Consider the following 13,635-nt stretch of genomic DNA (forward strand, 5'->3'; position numbering starts at 1 on the left):
GTGTACATGCTCTGGTCTAGGCGGATTTGTAAGGCAGAATTGGGATCATGATAGTGGAGGGCAGGAAGCATTAAAGAACTAGAGGAAAGTTGTATGCTTCATCAGTGCTATACTGCACCATGACTGGCTTGTCTCTTTCCCATGACCCTTTTGTACAGGGATGTCCAACTACCTACAGATGTGCTTTGGGTCTCCACTCAACACTCGTCCTCATTCACAATGATATGATTTTTTGTTCTTTGATGCCTGATACCTGATTCTACCGACACCTTGTGATCACACAGGCTGGTGTGCTTCTTCCATGTGGGCTTTGTTGCTTCTGAGCTAGATGGCTGCTTTTTTTACCTTCAAGCCTTTAAGGCCCAGACGCTATATCTTTTGATAGCTGGACACCATCAGCTTTCTTCACCACATTTGCTTATGCATCCATTTTGTCTTCAGCGATTGTGTTGGGAAAGTGAGTGTCACAGAATACCAGTTTAATAGAAAAAGGTGTTCTTGTGTTGAGGGAGTATTTGAGTAGAGGCCCAATGTCCATCTGCTACCTTAATACTAAACCTATAAATATATGCACATAGATCTATTTCCCCATCATCATATATATTTACATATGCACATGCCTGTATTTGGACCTCTATAAATGTCCTTTGCCTCCTAGTTATTTCCTTTAACTTTCCTCTTGTCCCACTATCATGCTCAGCCTTCATTTGGATTTCAGTAATTCCGCTCGGTTACATTGCCCTTGATCATGCCCTATTGGGCCTCCTACACCCTCCTCGCCATAGATTTTGGATCACTTGTTGTTCCCTTGTCTCTGGGTTTGTTAACACCACTTCCTTTCCCTGCCTCCCCCACTTCCATGTCCCCCCAGAACCATCGGTCCCATAGTTTCCTCCTCCGGATTGTTTATCCCACTTATTTTATCTAGCTAGACCTGCAGAAATAATAATATATACAAAATATGAGACAGAGCAAAACAAAGCAACTAAAGAAAACAAAATAACAATGACAAAAGTGAAAAAGAAAAGTCTATTGTTAGTTCAAGGACCGTTTGTTGACCTTTAGGAGTTGTTTCCAGTCGAGTCTGATGGGGTGTCATGCCCTGGCCCCAAAGTCTATTTTTCATATTCTCTGGGGACGTGGTTGCTCTGTTACCCTTGCTGTTCTATTACACACCCTTAGTGCTTTGCCTCAGTGTGATGGGGTCAGTTTGGGTGCAATTCCTGCACTGTGTCTCCAGTGTTGTCCCCAGTAGCACTATGGGTCAGTGAGGGAAGTTGAGTCTGTTAGTGGGGCCTCTCTGTGCATTGGCTATTCTGAGCAAAAATATCATCCTCAAGGCTTGATGGGCCAGAATGTGCTCCACTCTCTCTTCCTCCCCCTTCATTTGTTCCCATGTGTTCTGATCAGACATGTCCCTCTCCCTGAGCTATAGCTTCAGTGCTGTCCTCTGAAGTGAATTCTTCTGCAGGGAGAGGGGAGGGCTGTCCACATGGTTGGGATTGGTACCAACCCCTCAGATTTCTCTACTGGTTCCCTGCTTCATGCCGATGTGTTGAATTCACATCTTGGAGCACCAAGTTGAAGTCTGGTTTCCTCTTTTCCTGTGGAGATATAAACAACACCCTCCCCTTGGGTGGATTTCTCCTGCTCTACCTATTTAGTCATTCTAACCACACACACACACACACACACACACAACCCCATTGCTTTCAAATGGACTCCAGTCACAGCACCTCATAGGATGGAGAAGAACTTCCCGCCACTCCCACCACCCCCAGGACAGAGAAGAACTCCCTTGTGAGCTCAGAGGCACTCAGACAGAAACCAAATCTTATGAGCAGGTGCCAGGGATAGGAAAGAGGGAAATGTAGGGCACTGTATTCAGTAAATCTGCTATACAAGACCTCTTTAAAGTGTTCAAAGTGGAAACAGGGGAAAGCACTAGTAGGCAAAAGACATTATGGAGGTCTAAATGCAGGCATGTACATATACATTGATATATAATAATAGGGATATAGGTTCATATACATACATTCATATGTTAAGTGTCAAGGTAGCAGATGGACATTAGGCCTCTACTCAAGTCCTCCCTCAATACAGAACACTTCTATTAAGCTAGCATTCCATGATGCGCACGCTCCTGACATGATTGCTGAAGACAAAGCAGGTGCGTAAACACATGTGAAGAATGCTGATGGTGTTCACCTATTAAAAGATAAAGCATCTGGGGTCTTAAAGGCTTGAAGGTAAACAAGTGATCACCTAGCAAGAAAGCAACAAAGCCCACATGGAAGAAGCACACCAGCCTGTGTGATCACGAGGTATCAAAAGGATCAGGTGTGAAGCATCAAAGAACAAAAGATCATATCATTGTGAATGAGGGGGAGTGCTGAGTAGACACCCAAACCCCGTCTGTAGACAACTGAACATCCCCTCACAGAAAAGTCACAGGGAGGGTGCAGTATAGCACCTATGAAACATACAACATCCCTCCAGTTCTTCAATGCTTACACACACACACTCATGACCCCAGTTCTACCTTACAAATCTGGCTAGACCAGAGCATGCACACTAGGCTAGTACAGATAAGAGCTCTCAACACAGAATGCAGGGCAGATAAACCCCTCAGGAAGTAGCGATACAATGAGGGTAGGGGGAAGGTGGAGGGAGAAGGGGTACAAAGGGTGAACTGATCACACCAATCACAATGATTGGTGTATAACCCCCACAGCCCGAGGAGGATGGGCAACAGAAACATGGGTGAAGGGAAACAGTGGATGGTAGAAGATATGAAAATAATAATAATTTATAATTTACCAAGGGTTCATGATGTGGGGAGGGAGGAGGAGGAGGGAAAAAAGAGGAGCTAATACCACGGGCTCAAGTAGAAAGAAAATGTTTTGAAAATGGTGATAGCAGCAAACGTACAAATGTGCTTGATACAACTGATGTATGGTTTGTGATAAGAGCCGTAAGAGCCTCCAGTAAAATACTGTATAAAGAAAAGGGGGAAATGGGGGTTACAAGCAAGAGTGTAACTTTGAGGACTAAGGTGCTCTTGACCCAATCCCTTCATGTGCTCGTGAAAGTCAGCCACTGACAAAGGAAGGCCTGAGCAGAATGGATGCGTTCACAGGGCGGTGCTGGTAAAGACTGCCGAGAGTCCACAGCTGGCCCAAAAAACAACCAAATCTCTCTCGGAGAAAGCACGGCCAGAGGGAGATGGTGAGACTGGGTCTCACACCCTTTGGACTGTTGGCAGGAGAGACCAGTCCCAGGAGAAGGACGTGCTTTACGTGCTTGGTAGAGTGGAGGGGCAGCAACAAAGAGGAAGGCCCTGGACAAGGTGGCTTGGTGCTGTCGCTGCATGGGTGGTGCCAGCCTAAGAACACGGTGAGGATCACGGCGGCACGGGATCAGGCAGTGTTCTGTTCTGCTGGCCTCAGGTCCCGGTGAATCAGAACCAACTCGGGGCAGCCAACAGCTGCAGTAACCAGCAACCATGACAACGACCGTGTAGAGGCACCGGTCTGTGTCCCCGCTCATGGCGGCGGCACCGTTTGAAAAGGACATTAGTAACGGGCACACACCACGAGAGACGGCATCGATGTCATAGGACTGTAAGTATCTTCCGCTTTGGCCCAGGTTTGGTGATGCATCCTGGGACCACCATTTAAAACTCTTCCCATTGTTCCCCTCCGTTTCTGGGAAGTTGGACTCTCACAAGCTCACACCCAGAGCCCTGACTCCGTGTGTGTGTGTGTGTGTGTGTGTGTGTGTGTGTGTGTGTGTGTGTGTGCCCACGCTTGTCTTGGGGTTCTCTCTGTTCTGTTCTGTTCTGTCCTTCAGTCTAATTTCTTTGTAGGAGCCTGCAATGGGTACCTGGCTCCAGGGACCCAGGGTGGTCACAGGAGAAGAGGAGGCAGGATTCGGCAAGAGTGACTTGCAGGGAAGATGCCGCCCCTCCTGAGCATGAAAGAATCTGAGGATGGACACGGCACCAGGACTGGAGGAAGGCTCGTGAACAACCTGCAACACAGGTGACACAGCCCCGCGTGCTGAAAGTGAGCGGGCCGTGAAGCACGTGCTGGTGAGGACCAAGGACTGCAGCCTTCGGCGGGGATTCCGTGTGCGTGTAAAGAAGGCCGACACGCTCACAGCTGGACCGATAGACAACACCGTGATTATGGAGGAAAGATGGCGGGGACCAGGAGTCTCGTTTTGCTTTGATCTGCAGTGAATGCTCCTGGAAACGGCTGTGGAGCTTGGAGGCCCCACGAGGTGACAATGCAGCCTGGTCTGGTTCTGTGGAGCCTCCCAGACCAACACGGGTGTGTTTGAGTCCCCCGTGGCAGCCACGGAGCATCTCTGTTGTGCTTAGTGGCAGTGGTAGTTGGTTCTGACTCTTGGAGACCCAAACCCTGCCTGGGGCTGTGCCAGCCTCACCATGATGTGAGCCCACTGCTGTAGTCACGGCATCAGTCCATCTCACGGAGGGCCTCCGGCTTCCTCACGAACCCTCGACACCAATTCTGAACATCTGCCAACCCAGGCACCCCCCTCCCAGTGTGGGATGCTGGATCAGACTGTGTTGTGGGGTGACCTACCCAGCGGGTTCTCAGCACCTGGTTTTCCAGAAGCGGGTCCCCAGCTCTTCTTCGCACGTCTCTCTTCGCCAGGAAGCTCTGCTGACACCTGTCCACGTGACTGACACTGCCGGCGCTGCAAAGACCGGCGGCAGCGCTTCCAGCAGCACAACATGCAAGCCACCCTGTGGGACGCGGGCACGTGGAAGTGGCTCCCTTACTGGCAGGCATGCATTTCTGGGGTGTCAAAAGTATCCAGCACCCGGTGGTTCCCCCACGTTCGAATAGGTCCAGGAGTCTGACCCCAGTCTCCTTGGCCGGCTCCATTGTGGATCACAGGTGCACTCAGACCCACCCTGGCAGCCCAGGGTGTGTGGTTCTCTGCTCCTTCTGGCAGGAAGTCAGCACGCTGCTCATTTGTCGGGGGGCAGGATGGATGGCCAGCTCCCGGCACACTGAGACGACTAAGCTGTCATTCGCTCCGGTTCCCCATGAAGGTCACTAAATTTAGTGCCGTGATTGAAACTCAGAGCCTCCATAAATCTCCAGAGCTGCGAGTCCAAGAAAGGAGATAATCTGGAGGTGGGAGATGTTGCCCCCGCACACGAAATGGGTATGTTGAACAATTACAAATTGTTTCCTTTCATCTGACTCTAACAGATAAATCTTCCCTGCAATCACCCAGCCAGGAGACAGGTCTGAGAGCGGGTGGGCTGGTCCACCCCGCTGACAAACCTGAGCAGTTTCCGGGGTGACAGAAGAGACACTTCTTCAGTCTCGGCAGTACTTGAAGCGGTGGTGTTCCACTCAGAGTTTGAGAGGGAGATGTCTCACTTATCCCTGGCATGGCTCCCAGCCCATGGCTAAGTCTGCCGGTATCCCAGGTAACCACCTCCAAGGTGGGAACTCGGGGTAGAGAATGGACTCTTTCCCTTTGTGCTAGCGAAGAGGGAGCAGACCCTGCACAGACCTGCCTTCAAGATCCACAGCGGCTGGAGGCTGCAGCGGAAGGGGGAACTGACGAGGAGAGACAGAGGGCAGGGGAGCCTGCTCTGCCAGCTCAGCCTAGTCATGTGGGGGCCGTGCCGGCAGCATTCCCAGTGAGGAGCACGGGGAACCCCCAGGCAGACATAGACTCCATGTGGACAAAGCCGAAGGGAAGCCAAACGAGTGGAGCACAGGCCAGATCTAGGGAAGGCCAGGAACACAGGTGACCACAAGCTGGGGCAGCCAGTAAATAGACCAGCACGGGGCCCCTGGCCATTTGAATTGGAGTCCTACCAGAGGGAAGGCCTGTGGGGTCCGGGCTGGAGACATGCCTCTGGGAGCTGCCCCCGCACCAACTCATGATGGAGTGAGGCAGGAGCCAGACAATGTTAGCACTCACCCAGGAGGGCATCAGTGACCACGCTGGTGACCAGAGGTGTGCCTCCACTCCCACCCACTGGTCAATAGCAGTGCCTTCCTGGGCCCCATCCCACCCCGACTCCCCAGCTCTGCTCCTGGGGGCCTGTAGCACCCTGGATCCCATGAGGGGCACCCATGGCCACACCCTGCACACCGCACACCTCACACTGTCCCTTGTGCAATAGAAAGCTGCACTCAGCCCTGCTACCATGTCACCTTACCCCTCCATCTTTCTCCCCTCTCCGCTGCTCCCCTCCGCCTGCCTCCCCTCCCTCTCCCCGCTCCTCTTCTGTTTCTTTGTTCTTCTTTTGACTCCTTCATCCCTATGCAGTGACCATGTCCCTCCAGCCAGCCACACCTGCAACTCCACTCATGGGCCAGGGCCACCACCTGCTCCTGACCCAGAACATCTCACAACTGACGGCTCTTCAGGGCATGACACTGAGCCAGCAAGCCCACCACGGAGGGCCTGCCCTCGGAGACACTGTCATGGAGTCCGGAAGGGCTCAGGCACGAGAGAAACGCTCTGCTGGTTACTGGGTGGGGAGGAAACCGACAGTGGTAACGGGGTCACAATGCAACATCCAATAAGGGGGATGGGTGTAACATGAGCAGACTTTAAAAAGCTCATGAAAAAATGGAATTCGAAGACAGTGGGGGTTTTCTATGAACTTTCTGATGTTTCTTCACTTGACAGAGGAAAGAAGTCACTGGACAGTCTACAAAAGCTGATGGCAACAGAAGACATGCATGGTGTTTACACACGGCATCCTGCAAGCATGGGGCGACAGGTAAGTCGTGTGTCCAGGAAACCTAATAGGTCTGGGAGTGTACACACAGGTAGCCCTGAAAGCTGAGCACATGCACGAAGACTACGGGGATCCCTCCCCCTTCGCTGTGCCTCCCTTACTGTGGAATCTCTTTTACATCTCACAAATGATAGACTCAAGACAAGCTCCACACGCATCCTGTCTTGTTGGCATAACAAATGGGACTAGAACCAAGGGCACCAAGTGAAGATCACAACACATACTCGAAGGAGCACAGCTCTGTCTGTAACGGGGCCGCAGGTCACAAGTATTTCCAGAGATGTGGCAGAGGAAATGCTAATCCTCTCTCCACATCTGCTTAGCAAATAAGATGGCATGGACGTTCACAGGCCACTGCTCACAACAGCTGATAGACACATATTTCCGCTAACCCATGGGAACCTCACCTCTACCATCTGACTCTCCTCAGGCCTGCAAACAAACCTTGAGGAAGGATGAGGGACTGGACACCACCAGTACTGGGCTGCTAGCTAGCTGCAAGGTTGGCGGTTCAAGCTTAGTGGCCACTCAGAGCAAGAGCGATGAAGCCATCTGCTCCCATAAAGATGTGCAGTCTTGGAAACCCTATTCAGTGTTGCTGTGATTCCGGATCGGCTAGGTGGCAGTGGGTTTGGTTTGGGGAGGTCAAGAAGCAACCAGGGCATGCTTGTCCACCCCATGGTGTTAAGGAGGACACCACCAAGAGTAAGATTCCCTAGGGAAGTCGCTACTAATTGTGGAAAACCAGGAACACGCTGCCAAGACTCTGAGGGCCTAGAAATATTAAAAATAGCACTTAAAAGGAGTCTCAGCTGAGCAACGGCAAAACTAGCAGCCTCTGCCTGGAGGCTGCTGCTCTCAAGTGGGATTGCAGGAGAGTCTGAAACCTAGGGTTTCAATGCTAGACAAGATGTGGAGCTGAGAGCAGACGCATGCACATCCCTCTAAGGACAGCCAAATAAGTGCAGGTGGCGGGGGACCCACAGAGGAGCAGACATTAGCAGCCTGGAGAGCATACGTCAACATTGAAGACATGGGTGTTGTCAAGCAGGTGAAAGGCGCTCAGACTGGAGAGAAAAGGTGCAGCCACAGCAGGCCTGGCACCAAGGATGCAGGACTCCCAGAGGCAAGCAGGAGATGAGAATCCACCTTGCACAAGTGGACAGCAGGCTGGAGCACTCCCCCAGAGAACACACCTCAGTGGTCAGTAGGTGCCTGCGATGTGGAAGGGGAGCCAGTTTCACAGACATTTAGGGAAACGTGGGGAACGTCGGAAATTGTTACCATACGGAGGTGACAGTCGCAGGTAAGCTGACAACAACCAAGGCAGTTGTCACTGAGTGCATTCTGACATGTGGACATGCAGGGATTCAAACAAGCACATTGGTGCTAGCGGCTGTCAAGGGTTGAACTGTGTATCCCCCACCACAAAACCTTGTCAACCTGCCTGGGCTGTGACTCTCAGCAGCTTGGCAGTTCTGTAATGAGGCGATTTTGCAGTTACCTGATGATAGAATCACCACCCCTGTGAGGTGATCCTACACAATCAGCCAATCTGTGGTTAGAAGATTAAGGGTGGGCGCCACCAAGAGGGACCTGCATCTCTACTGGCTTCCAACTGGCTACCCTGGCTAAACTGACTACACTGGCTACACTGCCTGCACTGGCTACACTGGTTACACTGGCTACACTGCCTGCACTGGCTACACTGCCTACACCGGTTACACTGACTACACTGGCTACACTAACTACACTGACTACACTGACTACACTAGTTACATTGACTACACTGGCTACACTGACTACACTGGTTACACTGACTACACTGGTTACACTGGTTACATTGACTACACTGGCTACACTGACTACACTGACTACACTGCCTGCACTGCCTACACTGCCTACACCGGTTACACTGACTACACTGGCTACACTGACTACACTGACTACACTGGCTACACTGACTACACTGGTTACATTGACTACACTGGTTACACTGCCTACACTGCCTACACTGACTACACTGACTACACTGGTTACACTGACTACACTGACTACACTGGTTACACTGGTTACACTGACTACACTGCCTACACTGACTACACTGACTACACTGACTACACTGCCTACAATGGTTACACTGGTTACACTGACTACACTGCCTACACTGGTTACACTGACTACACTGACTACACTGCCTACACTGGTTACACTGACTACACTGCCTACACTGACTACACTGCCTGCACTGCCTACACTGCCTACACTGCCTACACTGCCTACACTGGTTACACTGCCTACACTGGTTACACTGCCTACACTGCCTACACTGGTTACACTGACTACACTGGTTACACTGACTACACTGACTACACTGCCTGCACTGTCTACACTGCCTACACTGCCTACACTGGTTACACTGCCTACACTGACTACACTGCCTGCACTGACTACACTGCCTACACTGGATACACTGACTACACTGCCTACACTGACTACACTGCCTACACTGACTACACTGACTACACTGCCTACACTGGTTACACTGACTACACTGCCTACACTGACTGCACTGACTACACTGCCTACACTGCCTACACGGACTACACTGACTACACTGGTTACACTGACTACACTGCCTACACTGACTGCACTGACTACACTGACTACATTGACTACACTGGCTACATTGACTACACTGCTTACACCGCTTACACTGGTTACAATGCCTACACTGACTACATTGGTTACACTGGTTACACTGACTATACTGGCTACACTGCTTACACTGGCTACACTGCCTACACTGGTTATACTGACTACACTGGCTACACTGGTTACACTGACTACACTGGTTACACTGACTACATTGGTTACACTGACTACACTGGTTACACTGGCTACACTGGTTACACTGGTCACACTGGCTACACGGTTACACTGGTTACACTAGCTACACTGACTGCACTGATTACACTGGCTACACAGTTACACTGGGTACACTGGTTACACTGGCTACACTGGTTACACTGGCTACACGGTTACACTGACTACACTGACTACACTCTTGGTGGTGCTGATCTGAACGACTGCCGGGGTGTTCCTCCAGGTCCACACAGCACCACACAGGCACAGGCCTCTCCCCCAGGGCTGCCCAGGCCCATCCCCCAGGGCTGCACAGGCCCCTGCCCCAGGGCTGCACAGGCCCATCCCCCAGGGCTGCACAGGCCCATCCCCCAGGGCTCCACAGGCCCATCCCCCAGGACTGCACAGGCCCATCCCCCAGGACTGCCCAGGCCCATCCCCCAGGGCTGCACAGGCCCCTGCCCCAGAGCTGCACAGGCCCATCCCCCAGGGCTACACAGGCCCATCCCCCAGGGCTCCACAGGCCCATCCCCCAGGACTGCACAGGCCCATCCCACAGGGCTGCACAGGCCCCTCCCCCAGGGCTGCACAGGCCCATCCCCCAGGGCTGCACAGGCCCATCCCACAGGGCTGCACAGGCCTGGTCGTCCAGGGCTGCCCAGCCTCTCCAGCCTGGCGGACATGGAAGAAGTGTGCATAAGGGAACCATGAGGACTGCCTTACCCACTGGGGGATGAAGAACAGAAATGTAGGCGAATGGATACATTGAATGGTGTGAGATATGGGAGAAAAAATAATAATGATAATAATATGTAATATAATGATAAGGGTTCCTGGAGGGTGAGGTGGGAGGGAGGAGATAAAGGGAGCTGATGTCAAAGGTTAAAGAAGAAAGAAGCTGTTTTGAAGTAATGATGGCCATGATTGTACAGTCATGCTGGATCTGATTGAACTGTAGATGGTTATCATGTCTGTAAGTGCTCCCAATAAGGTAATTAAAAATAAATAAAACCATGAAAATACAAAATAAATAAAATGCAAAAAGGAAGACAGAAAGGACTCTGGTGGGTGTTATTTCAGAGCAAAGGGCATCCCCTGAGCCCTCCGAGGAGGAAGCTGTCGGCTCTCCCAGCAGACAGATGAGGGGAAGCTCGGCCCATGCTCTCTGTGAAGAAGGTGAGATTGCAGGGCACAGGGAGGGAGACAGACCCGCCTTGCTGGTGAGCCGTCGTCACAGGGGCACACTTGGTGAATTCAAGAGGCAGGGCTTCCATTTCCTTAGAACGGCGTTCGCTGAAAGCTTACGGACTCAGAAAACCCACGGGGATGAAAAGCGCCCGTGTCCCGGGAGCCTGCCGGATGCGGCGGGTCGGCCTTGTGAAGGGAAAGTCTGTCTTGGGTGGCTCATGGGTGAGCAGCTGGTGCCACCCTCCTTCCCAAGAAGAGCTGGAGACAAGAGCCAAGTTCAATCTCGGGAACAAGCAGGGCAGTGAGAGCCAAAAGAACTGTGGGGGGATCTAAAATGAGGAGCATCCAGGGGAGAGGAAGCCAATCAAAGACCCCAGTGGAAGGGGTGGGGTGCCTCTCCCAGGCAGCTCGCTGCTCCCCAAGGGACACTGGGGCCACCCCCAGGAGTGGCTCCGTGGGAAGATGCCATCTCAAAGGTTGGCCAGAGAGGCGCTTCTGCAGGTCCTGCATGCACACTGGCATGGCATGATCCTGTTGTTGATGCCATCAGTACCACCTGCAAGTAGTGTCACTGTGCTGCGTCCACCCATCCCACCTGAATACAGATGGAATTACCCAGCCTCGCTGTCCGGGCTATGCCTGTCCTGTCCTGCCCGCTGCCCCAGGGTGCCTGTCCACGCAGCTCAATGGAAGCTCCAGGAGGCGTTTCACCCCGGCACTCTTCTCTCTTCCTGTGTCTAAGGGCTCTCCCTGCCCAAGCAAGGCCCAGGCAGCGGACGAGGAAGGAGCACGTGGGCAGTACTTGCGAGGTCAGTAACCACTGAGCATTTCTCTGGATAAGTGGCCACACGTGCTGCCCACTGAGCAGTTAATACATTCGTGCCAGAGTCCCTGCCCACAGAGAGCCATAGTTGTCATGCAAACTCCAACCAGAGAGAGATGCCAACCCATGGCCACCCCGGAGGACAGGGTGGGACTGCCCCTGCAGGTTACCAAGATTGGCACTCTTCACGGGAGAAAAAGCCTGTATTTCACCCCGGACCACGTGTAGCAGGACAGAATGCTGTCCCATCCCCCTCCGTCATCCTAATCACTGACACTGTTGTGGCAATGTGTCCCCACCCATCTCACTGAGTGTGTCCTTGCTGTCGCCAACCCTCTCTAGGGCAGGCCTTTCCTGGCGGGGGGTGCCAAGTTGGTCAGTTGAGACCTTGCCATCTCTGTTAGTCTGAGTAGACGAGAGAAACAAACCCATAGAGACACATATCTGTATAAGAAAGAGGTTTCTATACAAGAGCAATTGAATATTCACAACACGTCCCAGTCCAGTCCTGATCAGGTCCATAAGTCTGATATTAGCCCATAGGTCCAATGCCAATCTATAAGGTCCTATTCAGACTCATGAAACACATGCAATGACGCCAAATGCAGGAAGATCACAGACCAGTGGGTGGGACGTCTTGTGGATCCAGTGGTGGTGTAAGCATCTCAGCACAGGCAGAGGTCTCCATGTGGCTCCTCCAGCTCAGGGCACTAGCCTAGCTGCATGTGTATTGTCAGCTCAATGTCTCCCAGGGAGTGAGCAGAGAGAGTGTGTCTACTGCCTTCAAAGAGGAAATACCAAATTCCCAGAATTCTCAGAAGGCCAAGCCCACACAGAGAGCTCATTGGTTATATCCTGATTGACAGGCTAGACTCCACCCCTAGACTCTTATTCCTCCAACTGACACCAGAGGATGTAACTCCCACACCATCCCTGCTTCTAAGTCACAAGCAGCCAGGGGTTCTGCTTCTCCTAAGTTGGCCTTGCTTGGTCTTCCAGAAGCCCACGCAGATTCCATATGCGTCAACACCACACCAAGGACCCATTGAGGTAAACCTGGGGAGGTTTCATTCAATCATAAAGAGATGTTTCTTTCTCTTCCGCTTTTGCTACCCACAGTAGAATACATCCTGGGAAACAGGCAATTCAACCAAGGTGCTGTAATTAGTCTACTGTGGGCCAACAGGGATCAAATGGTAACTCTCCAGTGGGGACATCTGCTCAGGCAGCAGCAGAAGATCAATAGAAATGAAGCGTGTGCTAACAATCTTGACTTACCTGTGCTGACACCCACCGTGCAGGGCTTCGTAGTGTAGCGACCTTATCTATGATGCATGACTCTGCACGTGTCTCAGAGATTTCTCAAGGTCAACAAACGTGACTTTTTTTATGTATAGACATTCTTGTTTCCAGGCTTATAAGCATTTTTATGTGGGTGAAAGGAGACAACGGACAGTGTAAGATATGAAACCATAACAATATATAATTGATCAAGGATTCATAAGGCAGGGGGGGGCAAAAGAGGAGCTGATGCCAAGGGCTCAAGTAGAAAATGTTTTGGAAATGTTGGCAACATAGGTCCAAATATGCTTGATACAATTGATGCGTGGAATCTTAAAAGACCTGTAAGAACCCCCAATAAAATTATTTTTAAAAAACAAAAAAGCAGTTTCTGCAACTTTTCCCCAAAAGTTTCCTATAATGGAGAGCTCACACAGTAGGGCAGACACACAGACAGGACAGGGCGCCGACATCCCCACCCAGCTGTTGAACTTTTGGTTTTCCAGACTGTTGTCCGGAGCTGGGCTGGAGGAGACGCCTCACAGCGGTTCACACTGTGAGTCTGGGTACTTCAGAGAAACAAATCCACAGACACACATATGTGTAAGAGAGAGTTTTATATAAAGGTTAAGTGTAAGCAAGAAAACATCCCAACCCAGTGCTGCCCAAGCCC

The sequence above is a fragment of the Tenrec ecaudatus genome, chromosome 2, assembly GCF_050624435.1.
Source record: "Tenrec ecaudatus isolate mTenEca1 chromosome 2, mTenEca1.hap1, whole genome shotgun sequence".
NCBI lineage: Eukaryota > Metazoa > Chordata > Mammalia > Afrosoricida > Tenrecidae > Tenrec > Tenrec ecaudatus.